Raw genomic sequence first — 5,984 nt, 5'->3', positions numbered from 1 at the left:
GATTGAAACCGAGTTTAACATGTTAGCCCGTCATGGAAAATTATCTCCTCCAGTTTGCTGCCCGGCCCAGTTTCCAGTTCGTCTAATAGGGGGGATGGGATCCGTTCGTCTACTAGGGGGATGGTGGATCCCATCCGGGCAGAGTGTTTGGACATCAGTAGAGAGGTCATTTCAGCCCCCCTTTGTTAGAGGAACTGGGGAACTGGGCCGGACAGCCAACTGAAGGTGATAAAGATCCGCTTGCCATTGCCTTGATTTGACACGTCACGGTAGGCCAATGAGTGTCCCCGTTTTTATTTGATCCTTCCAGACTTCCAGTGATTGGACAAAAGGATTAGGTATTGGGCTGAACCTAACCAGTGAGCCCAATGGGCCTTGTTCATATACCTTTTGCATGTAAATATTGTGTAGATGGGCTTTGAATCATATGTTTCGTTGTTCAGAAACTTTTTATTTTTATAAAGGTCACATTTGGTGGAAGGAAAATTAAAGAGAAGGAAAGTAAAAAATTCAAATCGACAAAAAAGAAACTTTTATATTCATTATTCAACATGCTTTTAGAAATTACTTAAATTTTTACCATGTTTAGTAATGATGCTTTTAGATGTATTTTTTATTCTACTTTTTAAATCCAAGAAATTTAGATGCAAAGTAGAGTGAAATTTAATAGCCGGATATGGAATGATTTGAAATTGCTGATATAATCATGTGGGTAATGATTACAAAAGTTTCTTTTTCAGGTTTAAAAATTTCACTTTCTTTCCCTTTAATTTCCATTGCAACCAAACGGAGCCAAAGGTTGTCCAAAACATTGAGTTTCCAATTCCATTTTGACAAAGATCAGAACAAACCGATGAATTCTCTGATGAATCTCATGCAGAGATTTGCTATCAAACAGACCATAGGATGGGTAAACTAGCTTATTTTGATCATATTGCCCACCAACTGTATGTCAAAAATGTATAACTAGATAGGGTGAGCTATGTAGATATTGTGTCACCATTCAACTCTATTCAAAATGGACAAAGTTTTCCTCCACCGATAGAGGACAGTTGACCCACCATCTTAGGGTTCACAAACCCCTCCTGGGGTTTTTGTATGTCCCAAAATACCCTCTCAATACTCATTCCCATCCTCTCCGGCCCCTCGGTGAATGGAATCCCATTCACCGTGGGTGGAGGAAAACTCTATCCATTTAAAATCATGTTTATGGTACCATGTACTAACAATTTTCACCCATGTATTTTTTATCATAAACCAATGTTAAATTGGCTTTTTAATCATTTTAAAGCTTGTATGCTATCATGTTGGAAAGGACTGAAAGTTACAAATAGACAAATAGTAACGGATCATTATCCTCTCAGGTTCCCTGTTCGATACAGTTGTCCGGTTCTTCTCATAGGAGGCGGAAATGACGACCTAACCCCCTACCCGAACACACTGTCCGAGTGAGGTTAAGTCGTCATTTCTGCCCCCCTATAAGAGGAACCGGACAACCATACCAGGCAGCGAACCTAAGAGGAAAAAAATTCTATAGATAACATATCCATAAAATTTGAATGCTAACTAAACTACCATGTGTTTACCAAAAACAAAAAACTACCATGTGGCAAATATTTATAGCCGTGTGAAGGAAACCAAGCCCAAAATATAATAGGAATCATTTAAATCAGATCTTTTTCTCTATTCTAACTTGAGCCCAGCCCAATTATGCTGTATGTATCAAATTTATTCATGGTTGTAGTAGTTCCACAGAGTTTTCTTTTTCGTGTTAGGGAAGGGCTTGATGTGGATGATTTCTGATCAAGCAAGACAAGTGGACTCTATATTTTTTCCTTAATTTCTCTTCCTGCTTAGTCCCTTTGGAAGAAGAATAACAGATGTGACTTAGTTTTATTTGTGGGTGTGCAGGAGAAACGTGTTTTAAACCAAACTACTATGACCTAAAGAGGATATTAATGGCCCTATATGCACAGCCACAAAAATAAAGTAGATGATTGAAACATCTTTATTCAGAACAAAGCCTCCCATCAAGCTATTAGTTCATGTTTGGGAATATTTATAACCTTCCATCTCACAAGATATTTAACCTGTGGGAGAGGGTTCCTTACACTGCCCAAGTGCAGTTTTTGAAATCTAACAAAAAAAGGAAAAGCATTTATGATATACCACCCTCACACATGAACGGTTATATGTGAGAGGGTGTGCAATTTCATTTTTAAGCTGACATTTAAAACTTTTTCTCTTAACCTGTTTTCTTCGAAACTATTCTGAATTCTCAACAGCTCTCTACCCCTAGGATATATTCCTAATTACTCCTGTAAAAAGACATTGGGATCCTTTCCAACGCATTGGAAGAGCCCAATGAGTCATCCAAAGGCTGGGGCGTTGTGTGTATGTTGGGATGTGTGGGTCACGCCCAACATGCCCAATCGTTTGATGCTCATTGGGCGCGCACCTCATCGAAGAGGATCCAGCTACTGTAAACAGTGATAGTCAATCTCTATACGCTTTGTACCATCTTAATGATGGAATCAATCACTACATACATTTACACAACAGTTGTTCTAATGAAGATGGCACTGAGTAGTGGAAGTGTTGAACCATGATGACAAGGAATAAAATGGAGCCAAAGTTCAAACTTAGTAACATTTCTTTTTATGGGATAGAAGAAAACCTTTAAGATAAAATAGCAGTAATTAATTACATCTACATTAATTGCTCCCTTATATAGTGAGATATACGAGTTCTATTATTTAATTTATAAGCTACAAAGATTAACACATCCTATCTTTCATCCATAGTTGGAAAATTACGTTTTTTTACTCAATTCGTCTTTCAGAAAAAAAAACTGGTGACTCAGTCGTGTCAAACCTGATTAAGGTGAATCACGTTTTTTCTTTTTTTTTTTAAATACAATAAAAATATATAAATTAGTAAAAAAAATCATAAAAATACAGAAAAATTCAATGAATCACATATCAATGCATTTTGAGTTTATACAATTAAACAAGAGAAGGGAGACGAGGAATTGAGGGTTTCTTACTATTTTAGAATAGGGATTTACTATTTTACTCAACACAGTTTCTCAGTGAATTTATCGGCTTCATGGTTTTAAAAAAAAACAATAATCAATCCAACTCGGGTATAAATACTGAGTCTTATTTGACTTGGACAATTTAGTATAAATACTGAGTCTTATTTGACTCGGGACGATTTATGACCAAGCTAGCCTCGTGGTTTTTACCCTGACATAATCTACATGATTCTTCACTAGTTTTTCTAAAGTTTCGACTCGACCAAATCAAAACCCGATTTTCCAACTATGCTTTTATCTGAATATCTAGACTTGAACCAAGATAACGTTTCTGATACATGTAATAAACAAGAAAGCATTCCAAGGTCAGCAAACTAGATTGTTCATATAAAACCACCAAATCATATCCATGCAATCTGTCAAAATTTCTATCTCTAAGTATCCAATCTCCAATGTCCTTTATAGTCCCTGCTAAAGTCTCATTGCCTACTTCTCTTGATGGCATCTCGTAGCACCAAAATCCATATGCCCAACGCAAAGTTTAAAATCTGGGTTCACCTGCTATATATGACCTAGTCATGCATATATGTATCCCAAAATGATAAATGAAATGTGTAGACCTTTACTTTTCCTTGTCCCTTCTCTTTTCTGTAAGAGTCCATCCATGTCTCAGCGACTCAGCCCAAGCTCAGACCCTTAAGAAGGTATCAATTTAATTTGTGATAGCTTTGGGCTATATATGCAGACAGCTTGAGTTCAGGAGAACTGTACTTTGTGTGCGACAAGACACAGAAAGACATTTATGTGGTCTTTAATTAGGGATGTAAACGGATCGGATTTGATTCGGATAGTGTTATATCTGCATCCGGATCCGATTAGCTTTCAAACAGATTCGGATAGTGCTAAACGTATACAGACACGGATACGGCTGGATCGGATATTTAATCCGCTTACATGTAAATATAGCTTTTCGGATAGCTATAGCCTATTCATATCTGTTTAGTTTTTTGACGGATTCAGATAGTGCTAAACGGATACGAACACGGATACAGAAACGAATTTTGGCTATTCATTTACATCCCTATCCTTAATAGAAGAGATATAATTAGAAAACTTTTGAAAAAAACTCAAAACTGTAATAAAGGAGGAGTGTAGTTATCTAATTAAGCGTGAAGAAAGTAGTCATTCCACTACCCAAAGGCCAAAAAAATCCAAGATGGGATGATCCACATAAACCATACCAAATGGGAAGTGACCTTGCATGTGGTTACCCACTGGAGCTATATCATATGTGCAACACTGTTCCTAGAAGTTGGTAGCCTATGAATCCTATCACGCTGAGATAAGGTGATGTAGTCTGCAATAAATAAAGTAAAGTTGGGAAGTCTAATGCCTATCTGTATTCCATAACCTTAGAAAATAATTAACCTAGGAGGCATTGTATATATACAATTAAGAAGATAGAATTTCGTTGTTTGTGTGTGTGTGTTCGAGAGAGAGTTCCAATTTTTTTTAATTTTTTTGTCTAAAAGGATTTGATTATATTTTAAAAGAAAAAAGGAAAAAAATATATAAGATTAACGTTTATTCATACTTAGACAAAAACAAAATACATGGAAAAAAAAAGAAATCCCCCCATCTTCGGCATTGCCATTAGCAGGGAACCCCAAATCCAAATCAATCCAAAAAAAAAAAAAAAAAAAAAAAAACTATTTAATAAAATCGTTGTAAAAGTCTACAAAAAAATATCCCTTTGTATCTCTTCTTTAATATGATCTTGACAGTACTACAAACAGTTCAAGGGCTACATCACAAAACACTCAAAATTCCCAAAATATTTCTTGGTGGGAGATTATTATTATTAATATTATTATTTTTTGGGTAATCAGTGGGAGATTTTAAGGAAGGCATAAATGTATACCTTTAAAGTACATAATGATTTATCTCTGAATTATATATGTGCATATCAACAAGAAGCATATTTCACACCACAATACAGTACAGTACTGACTGAATGGAGCTATATATTTTCCTTAAAGTGTCATAAGTATTTCACATGGCCATAAACTTTCAACTCCAATTTAATGTTTTTTTTCCTCCACCCACCCACCTACCTAAATTCCCGGCCATTTCTTTTTATCTGAGAAAGAAAGAAGGATATATAATGGTCTCATGTCATGTGTAGCAAATCAGTGTTAGTGGGCCGGTGGGAGAAAGGGAATGTTGAGGAAAAGCCTTGAGTTTGAGTCTAGCTAGTTAGGGTCTTAGGGAGCACTTTAATTGGTCATGTTCCAACCTGCCAATCCTTTACTGGTTTTCTTATTGGGTGCTTCCGATATGAATTGACCCACATTGATTTGACACTGACCCTGACCCTTTTCACAGGATTTCTCAAGTGGGACTGGTTGTTTACATGGTACGATCCAAATCAATTAATTAATAGTAGGTTTGATATGGCTTAATGGGTTTTCTGTACATATAGACCAACCTTAATTAGCCTTCTCTTCTCCCTTCTTTTGAAAGATCTTTATATAGAAATTGTATTTTATATGTAGACAATAGTTATTCACCATGTACACTGTTTTTCCAACATTTGTTTGTGTGGTCTGTCGCTTCAAAATGGGGGGAATGGGTCAGACCGGGACCATGAGTCAAGGTAGAATCTAGGTATCAAAATTGATAAAGAGTCGTCACCTATATTAAGTTCTAGATGCCAAACAAAATGTTAACTCAATTCTGAACTGATTAAACCAAGGGTTGGATTTGTATTAAATTGCGGTCACAATTGCCAGATAAGCGTAAAGGAAAAATTAAACTAAGAAGGAAGTAAAAATGAGACTCACCAGCTCATGCCCTGCATGGTTAGTATACTTACTTGTAAAGTTTTCTGATATTTGGATCAAATAAGCATAACCCACGCCACCCCAGTCAAGTTGAAATATGGCCA

Source organism: Telopea speciosissima, chromosome 6, assembly GCF_018873765.1.
Source record: "Telopea speciosissima isolate NSW1024214 ecotype Mountain lineage chromosome 6, Tspe_v1, whole genome shotgun sequence".
Classification (NCBI taxonomy): Eukaryota; Viridiplantae; Streptophyta; class Magnoliopsida; order Proteales; family Proteaceae; genus Telopea; species Telopea speciosissima.
Note: the sequence above shows the minus strand (reverse complement) of the source record.